The 11,486-nt window shown below is 41.8% G+C and overlaps 1 protein-coding gene across 2 annotated transcripts in view; it reads right to left on the reverse strand.

Moving 5' to 3' along the window:
- The window catches only part of Npl (N-acetylneuraminate pyruvate lyase), a 48,493-nt gene extending 37,808 nt beyond the window's left edge, over nucleotides 1-10,685 (reverse strand). The window contains exon 1 of one of the 2 annotated variants that reach the window (XM_042674342.1): nucleotides 10,650-10,685. The gene's annotated coding sequence lies outside the window, so the exon portion shown is untranslated. Of the gene's footprint in view, nucleotides 1-1,726; nucleotides 1,757-10,649 lie in introns of those variants that run through there. The other variant, XM_042674343.1, reaches the window with a different exon arrangement.
- Between the last annotated feature and the right edge of the window lie 801 nt (nucleotides 10,686-11,486).

Genomic DNA, 11,486 nt, shown 5'->3' on the forward strand with positions numbered 1-11,486 from the left:
AACAGATACTGGAGGGGATGTGGCCAGGAGGGAACCCTACTGCATTGTTGGTGGGAGTGTAAACTTGTTCAACACTTTGGAAAGTAGTATGGAGGTTTCTCAGAAGACTCCACATAGAGCTCCCCTATGACCCAGCAATCCCACTTTTGGGCATTTACCCAAATGATCACAAACAAGACCATACTAAAGCTACCAGCACAACTATTTTTATTGGAGCATTATTTACCATAGCTATGATATGGAACCAACCCAGATGCCCCTCTCTATAGATATATAGATATCTATATACCTATAGATCTCTCTATATATAATGGAATTCTATGCCTCCATCAGAAAGCATACATTACCCCATTTGTTAGGAAATGGAAAGACTTGGAAAAAATTATATTAAGTGAAGTAAGCCAGGCCCAAAGAAACATAGGTCTCATGGTTTCCCTTATTTGCAATAACTAGTATATGTCTGGGACAAGCAGAAAAGGTCAAAAGCTATGTACATATGAGCAGATAAGATGATGTTAAGCGAAATGAACCCCAATATAGGGACACAAGTGGTTTTTTCTTTCTTACTATTGTTTCTAATGTATTTATAATGTACCATGTGATTTTTTTTGTTTCTTTCTATGTTCCTCAGTATAACACCTGTTTTCACTGTATTTGATATCAGTGCCCTGCATCTTGTATATACACTTCTCTAATTTGGGGAGAGGACAGGAAAAAACAAAATGCTTAAATAGGGGTACAGGTTGACCCATTGTAACAATGAGATGTACAAGACACTATTGAAAAATGAACTTTACAATTTGTCAGGGGCGGGTGTGGAGTATAGTTGTAGAGGTGGGATGGAAGGGATGGTAGGGGAAAAACAAAAGGAGGAGGCAACAATGCTTGATAGGAAATGTACTCATTACCTTGCTCATGTAACTGGAACCTCTCTGTACAGTATTTTTAAAAAAAAAAAAGTTTTAAATAAAAAATAGAGCCGACCATAAAAAAACCCCTCATGTTATCAATAAGAAAGAATCATTTTATGTTATGGAAACGTGAAAATTCTTAAGAGATGGCTGATACTCAGCTGATTTTCACCATTGTTTAATTCATAGTGTTTTCTTCCAATGGGTTCTTTCATCCAATGTGTTTTGTGTATTTGAAGAGGAAAAGGAAAATTGGAATGCTTTGCTACGTTGTTTATATACATAGGGTTTTCTCCTATAATGGTTCTTCCGTGGGTTTAAAGGCAACTATGATCTCTGAAGATTTTTTTTTTTTTTGGGTCAGTCCTGGGGCTGTTCACCCAGGGCCTGGGCACTGTCCCTGAGCTCCTTTTGCTCAAGGCCAGTGCTTTACCACAGCGCCACCTCTGGTATTTTTTTTCCTGCATGTGTTACTGAGGAACTGAACCCAGTACTAGGCAAGTACTCTACCACTAAGCCACATTGTTTGCATTTATTTGATTTTTGTCTAGTATATATTCTTTCATATCTTCCAATGGAATTTCAACCTCCAAAGACTTCAGTTCATTGTTTACTTGAGCTGTGCCTCAAGTGGTAGAGTGTTAGCCTTGAGCAAAAAAGGTCAGGGACAATGCTCAGGCCCTGGGTTCAAGCCCCAGTGAATGCATGCATTCACAAACACACACACACACACACACACACACACACACACACACACACACACACACACACACACACACACACACTGGTAAACATTTAGAGCCAGTGGTTCACACCTGTAATACTAATTACCCAGGGGACTGAGATCAGAAGGATAATAGTTCTAGGACAGATGGAGTCTTTGACTCCATCTTTAAAATAGTCAGCAAAAATCAGAGCTGGAGGCATGGTTCATAGTAGAGCACCAGGTGAGCATGTTTGAGGCCTGAGTTCAAACCCAAGTACCAGTAAAAATAAATAAATAAATAAATGAAACGTTTCTTTTTTCCTCCCATGAAAATGGAAGGACTTATACTGCAGAAAATCCTTGTCACTGTTTCTTTTTTTTTTCTTTTTTTTGGGTCTGGTTGTGGGGCCTGAACTCTGTGCCTGGGTGCTGTCCCTCAGCTCTTCAGCTCAAGGCTACCGCTCTACCACTTGAGCCACAGTGCCACTTCTGGCTTTTTTCTTTTTGCTTATGTGGTGCTGAGGAATCGAACCCAGGGCCTCATGCATGCAAGGCAAGAGCTCTACCACTGAGCCATCTTCCCAGCCCCTGTCACTGTTTCTTTGTTAAGGTTTTCATGCAGAAATCTATCACATATTTGGGCTACATGTTATTCCATATTTATTTTGTGCTTCAAAACTCCATGGCCAATGCTGCTGTTGTCATTTATTTATTTATTTTTGCCAGTCCTGGGGCTTGAACTCAGGGCCTGGGCACTGTTCCTGAGCTTCTTTTGCTCAAGGTTAATACTCTACCACTTGAGCCACAGAACCACTTCTAGCTTTATCTGTGTATATGGTGCTGAGGATTTGAACCCAGGGCTTCATGCATGCTAGGGAAGCACTCTACCACTAAGCCACATTCCCAGCCTATGGTCCTTTATTTGAGATGAAATTCTCACTATGTAGCCCAAGCTAGCCTCACTCATGATCCTCTTACTTGAGTGTATGGAGTGGTAAGATGACCATGCTTCACCATGTCTGGCTTAACTATTATGTTTTTGACATTGGATATGACTGGATTTTTTTCTCTGTGTGTGTTTGTGTTGGTCCTCAGGCTTGAACACACTGCATGGATTCTGTCCCTGAGCTTTTTTGCTTAAGCCTAGTGCTTGATCATTTGAACCACAACCCCACTTCTGGCTTTTTTAATGGTTAATTGGGTATAAGAATCTCACTTTTCTGCCTAGGCTAACTTTGAACCATAAGTCTCAGATCCTGAATATTTAGGATTATAGGCATGGGCCACAGGTGCTGGGCTATGAATGATTTATTTTTAGACCACCTGCAAATTAAATGATGGTGCATAGTCATTTTTGAAAATAAATAATGCATAAGAGATGGTGTCACAACTTAAGAAGAAAAACATTATAGTAGCAATATTGCCAGTTAACAAAAATTTTGCAGTTTATTGAATGCAGCAGGTGCATTTAGGTCATCAGAGTCACCTCCTAGGTCACCACATCAGCAGCATCCTTCTCTTTGCTTAGGAAGATATCCTTTTTCTTTTTTCTGTTAAATTTTTTTTTTGGGTCGGTTTTGGGGCCTGAACTCTGGGCCTGGGCGCTGTCCCTGCGCTCTTCAACTCAAGGCGAGCACTCTACCGCTTGAACCACAGCACCACTTCCCATTTTTCTAATGGTTTATTGGAGATGAGTCTCACAGGCTTTCCTGACCAGGCTGGCTTTGAATGGTGATCCTCAGATTTCAGCCTCCTGAGTAGGTAGGATTACAGGTGTGAGCCACCAGCGCCTGGCCTTAATTTTTTTTTTTACTGTTATTATTAAGGTGATGTACAGAGGAGTTACAGTTACATAAGTCAGGTAGTAAATACATTGCTTTTAAAACAATGCCACCCCTTCCCTCGCTCTCTCTCCCTGTCTGCCTTTTTTTCCCCCAATGCTACTGTATCATTTAAAGTATCCAGTAAAATAAAATTTCACCATTTATTAAAAAGCAAGGTTATTCCTAACCCACTAATTATAGGTAGCTTGTTTTATAACATGTTTTCCTTTTCTGTACAATTAAATAATTGCTCCACTTTAAAAAATAATATTAAACTTCTCAGCAGGGCTTCGTTGACAATATTCAGATAATTACAGAGGCAAAGCTTGCTTCTGAAGGATTTCAGTGAGTGTAATCTGACGTGTGCAGGGACATTAGGGCTCTGGGGCACACACAGTAAGTTATAGCTTACTTGTGACAGTACTGGCAGAGAATCTCCAGAGATCCCAAAGAGTAATCAGCCTGTCTTTGAAAAACATCCTCAAGCTTATTAGCTGCTCATATTATCCATCCTGTGTGGCAGAAACCCACCGCTAGGTGGAAGTCTATCAGAAGAAATTGGTTTTTCTCTTCCAGGCTGCAAGTTTTTGGGAAGAATGAGGAATTAATGAAAAGATGAGATGATATTTCCTCCTGCTATTCCTTGTCCTCTTCCAAAGATTAGTGTACACCTTCAATTGTGAACATTCATCTTCAATTACTACCTCAATATTCAAATCATAAAAAGGTGTAGAAACACAGAAATTAAGAGGGGAAAATTAAAAACGTTCTTCCCTATCTTGGACTTTTAAAAAAACAACATAAACCAAAACAACTCCAAACTTTAACTGCTGTATGACGTTTGGGTTTTGAAGATAAAGATGAGATATTATGTCATATTTCCTCTTTTTAACTAATAGCACACACTTAAATGTTCTGTTCAAATTTAGTTTATGAGCATTTTCTCTCTCACAAATCAAACACCCCATGCAACCAAAGCAACCAAGGGTGAGTCTTAATTCTTGTAGTGAGGAAGTCTCCTATCATTTGACTTCCTGCAGGGCAGAGGAAAGGAGGGATCATGAGGGCAAACAGTGGTCTCTGCTGGACTCACACAGGGAGACCCCCCCTTCTCTGTGTTCCTAAGTCTCTGTGTCTATCTCTGTCTGTCTCAGTCTGTCTGTCTGTCGGTCTCTCTCTCTCTCTCTCTCTCTCTCTCTCTCTCTCTCTCTCTCTCTCTCTCTCTCTCTCTCGGCTCTCCATACCCTTTCACCCTGCTGCAGCATGCCCAGGGGACCTAGCACACTTTTCAAACAAACAAAAAACAGACAGACAAAAACAACAACAACAAAACAACCCTAAACCCTCTGTGCTTTAGCATTTAAGGTAGAGAAAAGAGAACTGTGAGAAATATATTTTTAGGTCTTTTATGAAGAACCGCTTTGTTTTTTTTTTTTTGTCAGTCCTGGGGCTTGAACTCAGGGCCTGGGCACTGCCCCTGAGCTTCTTTTCCTCAAGGCTGGCACTTTACCACTTGAGCCATAGTGCTACTTCCAGCCTTTTCTGTTTATGTGGTACTGAGGAATTGAACCCAGGGCTTTATGCATGCTTGGCAAGCACTAAGCCACATCCACAGCCCATGAAGAACCTCATTTTATGTACCTTCTGATGAAAGAAAAAAATTCCCGTTAAGAATTCCATGAGGTGGATGAAATTTGATATGTGTGTGTGCTTGTGCATGTGTACACACATGCATGCATCTGTACTGGGCTTAAACTTAGGGTGTCATGCTCTTGCTTTTTTACTCATGGCTGGTGTTCTACCACTTCAACCATAACTTCACTTCCAGCTTTTGGTTATCTTAATTTGAGGTAAGAGTTTCTCAGATTTGTCTGCCCAGGCTGGCTTTGATCTCCATCCTCAGATCTCAGCTTCTTTGTTTTTTGGTTTTTTTTTTGGTCCAGTTGTGGGGCCTGAACTCTGGGCCTGGCCGCTGTCCCTCAGCTCTTCAGCTCAAGGCTAGCGCTCTACCATTTGAGCCACAGCGCCACTTCCGGCTTTTTTCTTTTTGCTTATGTGGTGCTGAGGAATCGAACCCAGGGCCTCATGCATGCAAGGCAAGCGCTCTACCACTGAGCCACCTTCCCAGCCCAGATCTCAGCTTCTTGTGTAGCTAAGATTACAGGTATGAGCCACTGGTGCTTGGCAAAGGCTCAATTCTTATTACTATGCTCACTTCTCAGGCTAATGTCTTACCTAAAGCCAAAGTTATGTGATCTTGGAAGGAAAAACATAAATACTGCATATATATATATATGTATATACATACATACATATATACACATATATAATTACATTCATATATTTAAGTTATATATTTAAAATATGTAAAAATGCAAAATGCAGGATAGTATTTAGTTCTCTCATTTATATTAAAAGGAAACAGGACATGTGTAGCAATATACTTATATGTGCATTGATATTTTTAGAAAGGTAACACTGATGTTCAAAATATCCAACATCTGGATCAGCATTAACAGATAGGGATGGGTGTTGATCTGAGGGATGGAAGGATCCTGCAGGTTCTCTGATCCCTGATATCCATGCATTGGCCATTATAGATGGAAACTCTAGGTTGGGGGAGGACTTTAAGGGCTTGAAGTGGGGGCAGCTTACCAACCTGTATTAACCTGTTATAATAACAGGGGTGGGAGCACTGTTGTCAATAGGCAGTGTGCACCTGTTAGTTCTGTTTGAAATGTTTCCTCTTGTTGGTTTGCTCATGTGGGTAGAAATGCATTTTGTTCAGCTTAGAGGATAAGTGTTATTTATTTATATATTTATGTATTATGCTTTTTTATTTAGAATCTGGTTTGAGATATGTCTAGTTACCTGCCATCAGTCTGCCTTCAATCTCAGAGCTGTTTTCCTTTTTTTTGGGGGGGGGGGGGATCCGGTCGTGGGTCTGAACTCTGGACCTGGGCTCTGTCCCTCAGCTCTTCAGCTCAAGGCTAGCGCTCTACCACTTGAGCCACAGCACCACTTCTGGCTTTTTTCTTTTTGCTTATGTGGTGCTGAGGAATCGAACCCAGGGCCTCAGGCATGCAAGGCAAGCGCTCTTGTTTTCCTTTTGTTACTCTTTATTTTTGTCACTTATTTCGGGCCTCTTGTCCTCTACCAGACCTCCATTCCATTCAGGCTTTGCTTGGCTTTATCTTGGGATCAGAAAATAAGCAACTTTATGTGTGTGTGTGTGTGTGTGTGTGTGTGTTCCCAGTGCTACGGAGGTAGAGCCTGTGTGATCTCAGGTTTACTCATAGCATCTGCACCAGTGGGAATAATTGCTACCTCAGTGGTACTACTCCACATTGGCCTGTTCAAACCCTGCCCCAAGTCTCCTCCTTGCTTTTAGCGGGTAGGACACGATTTGGCGGTCTCTCCAAGGTGTCTCTTAGCCACTGTTCTGTTCTTCCACTTCCACTTTGGATTCTTTGCTACATCATCTGCTCCAAAGCCACTAGGGGGCAGTGTCTCATTTTAGCCACAGGTCCTCTCCCTAGGTCAAGGCCATCTATAGTTCCCTGTCCCTAAACTTGTAGGGGAGAAATTCCATTTTGGGGGGATGGGGGCTTTACAGTATTAGAATTAATTTAACTTTATAATAATTATTATTATCATAACGGTAATATACAGAGGAATTACAATTACATAAGTCAGGTAGTGAGTACATTTCTATTTGGACACTCTCAGTTTTTCCCAACCATCCCCACCCACAAGTTGTATAGTTCATTTTCAACATGGTGTCTAGTGAATACTACTGCTGCATTTGTTCACCCTCTATTCCTCCGTTTCTGAGTCTCCCTCATTACCCTTGTAAAGACAGATAAGCAAATAAGACAAAAAGAAAACAAAACAGCAAAGGGGAAAAAAAAACCCTCTTCATTCCATTTCTTGGAGTTCCTTTCAATATATATTATTTTATATGATCAGAGCACATAGGTATTGCACCTTTGTGTTCCTCCCCTAAGAGTATCCTCCTTTGGTCTCACTGAGTGTGAGGGCCTGAATCCTATATAATTTATCAGGTCCCGGGGTATTTTAGATCTATCTTCTGCATATGAGAGAAAATACGTGTTGTTAGGTTCTGAGCTTGGCTTACCTCATTTAACATGTTTGTTCTAGGCGCATCCATTACCCCACAAAGGACATAACATTCATTCTAATGACTGTATAAAATTCCATTGTGTATATATACCAAGAGAAGGTCCTTTCTTTTGTGCCACATTTTCCCATTGGAACTCCAGAGTAGCTGATTTGTGTCCACTGTTTCTCTGAGAACTTCCCTCTCGCCCTATAGATTGTCTCTGTAGGGCCCAAGCATCAGCTCCGGTGCAGCAAGGACAGAGCTAATGTTGAAGACATTACTTCTTTTCCTCTTTCCATTGGTAGTTTTCTACCCATAACATCTTTCCCCCTTTCCATTGGTCCTTTTCTACCCCAAGAACACCATACATTTTCCAGCAACTCTCTTTCCTTTACTTCACATTAATTAGCACCTGCTACCAGGCCAACTGCTGAGAGAGAGGGAGGGAGAAAGAGAGAGAGAGGGGGAGAGAGAGAGGGAGAGAGAGAGAGGGAGAGAGGAAGAAGAGAGAGGGAGAGAGAGAGGGAGAGAGGGAGAGAGAGCGCGAGTGAACGAGAGAGAGAGGGAGAGAGGGAGAGAGAGGGAGGGAGAGAGAGGAAGAGAGAGGGAGAGAGAGAGATGGAGAGAGAGAATGTATATGTGTTGTGCTGGCACTGGGGTTTGAACTCAGCATCTGGGTATTGATCATTAATTTTTTTGCTCAAAGCAGGCACTCAACCACTTGAGATGCGGCTCCACTTCTGGCTTTTTGATGATTAATCACTGATTTTCCTGTTTGGGTTGGCTTCAAACCACAGCTTCTCAGCTTCCTGAGTAGCTAGGGTTACAGACATGAGCCACCACATCCTGCATTCCATAGTTTTTATCAGGCAGAGTGAATCTTGGTGGTTGCAACTGAGCTCCAAGCTGCTAGCCTGGCCCCACGTATTCTCCTCATTCTTTTTTTTTGTTTTGTTTTTGGGTCCAGTCGTGGGGCCTGAACTCTGGGCTTGGTCGCTGTCCCTCAGCTCTTCAGCTCAAGGCTAGTGCTCTATCACTTGAGCCACAGCACCACTTCTGGCTTTTTTTTTCTTTTTGCTTATGTGGTGCTGAGGAATCGAACCCACGGCCTTGAGCATGCAAGGCAAGCGCTCTACCACTGAGCCACCTTCCCAGCCCTCTCCTCATTCTTATACATCTATATGGGAAATGTCAATCAGTAGGTTTGCTGCTGGTGGTTTGTGGGTTTTTGAGAGTGAATTCTTATCTGGGTGGTGTTCATTTTTATATCTGTGACACAGACAACCTCAGTACAAAAAAAAATTTTTTTTGTACTGATCTTGGGGCTTGGTCAGAGTCTGAATGGTTTCCCTGAGCTTTATTGCTCAAGACTAGTACTTTACCACTTGAGCCACAGCTCCATTTTCAGCTTTTTTGGCAGTTAATTGGATATGAGTCTCATGAATTTTCCTGCTTGGGTTGGCCTTGAACAACAATCTTTGGATCTCAGCCTCCTGAGTAGCTAGGATTACAGGCATAAGCCATTGTCACTGGGTTCTATAAATAATAACTAATTAGAGTAAACAGCAAAAGAAAACATTACATCCTTACCAAAGGGAAATTCAGGCAATATATATACAGGAAAGAACGTGTATGTGTGTGTGTGTGTGTGCATGTGTGCGTGTGTGCATGTGTGCACAATGTATGTGTGGTACCAGGACTTGAACTTAGGGCCTTGAATAAGCTATTCTACTTGAGCAACACCTTCAGTTCAGCTTTTAAAAACATTCATTTTTTCAATTTTCTCTAAGTATTTGTTTAAAAAGTTACCATTCAACACATCAGTTTATGAATTCAATACATCTTGACTGATATCACTCCATTCATCATCCTCCCCATTCCTCCCAACCTAACTCCTCTTCTCAGTTGTCTTAGTTTCATAGGATATACATTGAATATTATGATTATATTATCTTCTCAGTTCAGCTTTTTTTTTGCTGCTGAGTTAGAGAGAGAGAGAGAGAGAGAGAGAGCTCTTGGATTTTTCTGACCAGTCTGGCTTCAAACTGAGACAATCAGATCTCAGCCTCTTGAGTAGCTAGGATTAATAAGCCTGAGATACGAGGACCCAGCTGAGAAGCGATTTCTAGAGGGTGTCATCTACTGTCTAAAGAAGCCATTCAAAGCTATCTAGGAGTGAGAAAGACACAGGATAATAACAGCAGCACGGCTTGGAGACTTCATTTCTTGTTCTGAGAGAATCACATGTTAAATAACTACTTGCCTACTTTCCATTGTGTTCCCACCAATTGAAAACGGAAGGACAAAAGCAGGAGAGGATTCAGTATGGTGAAACATATTGATCAGAAGGGGAAAGCAGGTGACACACAGGGACAGAACATTTTTTTTTTTGTTATTGTTGCCTCATCCCTAATTCAGAGAAATGTTGTTCACTCAATGCTCTATTCACTCCATGTTTGTAGCAGAGGTAAAACTGACAGATGGTGACAGAGATTTGTTAGTATTGGATGTTGGGTGTTTCCTCTCTTATTATTTCCTCGAAGTGAACCTGATCCCTTGTGATAGATCTCTCAGTGTCAATGACTTCAGCTTAGAAAGAGAAATGGGGTAACTCTCTCTGACTTTATTGCTTTCCACACATCTGAGAAGCAAGTGCAGGCATCATAATCCAGGCAGACACCGTTCAAGGAATGTACGAGACAAATAGAGGTGTTCATTACATTTATTCTGTGAATAACAATACTTACCTCTTACTTCAAAGAATGATAGTAGCAGAAATTGGGAAAAGTAAGAATATGACAGCAGGATTACATTCATTCAGTGGCAATCTCTCCAAAAATCATAATTGCTGAAATAATTCCAGACAGGAGGAATCAGAGGTTAGTTTCAGGAATGACTGGGTAGAGATTGAAAAATTAGTTGCAGCCCACAGAGGCGGTGTGAAGTTTCTCTAATTCCAGAGCAGAATCTCTTTCCTCTTCTTGGCAGAGCCTCCACAATTAGAGAAAGATATCATGGGGAATCTTCAGATGAGAAACAGGTGATTTGAAAAATGATCTGGTCAGCCCGGTGCTGGTGGCTCACACCTGTAATGCTAGCTACTTAGGAGGCTGAGATCTGAGGATCACAATGCAAAGCCAGCCTGGGCAGGAAAGTCTGTGAGACTCTTATCTCCAATAAACCACTCGAAAACCGGAAGTGGCTCTGTGGCTCAAGTGCTAGAATGCTCACCTTGAGCTGAAGAGCACAGGGACAGCGCCCAAGCCCAGAGTTCAAGCCACACGACCAACCAAAAAAAAAAAAAAAAAGATCTGGTCTGAGCCAGGTGTTGGTGGCTCATGCCTATAATCCTAGCTACTCAGGAAGGTTGAGATCTGAGGGTCATCATCTCAAGCCAGACTAGGCAGGAAAGTCTGTGACAACCTTATCTCCTCTAAACTACCAAAAAAGGCTGGAAGTGGAGCTCTGGCTCAGGTGGTAAAGTGCTAGCCTTGAGCAAAAGAAGATGAAGGATAGTACCCGGATGCTGAGTGTAAGTTTCAGGACTTGCACACAACAACAATAGCAAAAAAAGATCTGGTCTAGGCATGTGTCAATGACTGACATCTCTAATCCTAGCTACTCAGAAAGCTGATATCTGAGGCTGCAAGGAAGTCAGTCTGGGCAGGAAAGTCAGTGACTCTCTTACTTCCAGTTAACCAGCAAAAAGCACACTGGCTGTGGCTCAAGCCCAATACTGGCACACACACACACACAAAAAAGAAATGGAATCTGGTCTGGTAACAAGTTTTGTTTTCCTCACTGTACCTAAGTAGAAAAATAGCTACAGAATAAGCAGATAGCATCTGGATGATATGCGAGCATCAAAGCAGATGTGACATGACAGACTGTGGTCCTCTTTCGGTGACCCGGTACTTGTATCT

Source organism: Dipodomys spectabilis, unplaced genomic scaffold (assembly GCF_019054845.1).
Source record: "Dipodomys spectabilis isolate Male_0828 unplaced genomic scaffold, ASM1905484v1 ptg000019l, whole genome shotgun sequence".
NCBI classification, from domain to species: Eukaryota; Metazoa; Chordata; class Mammalia; order Rodentia; family Heteromyidae; genus Dipodomys; species Dipodomys spectabilis.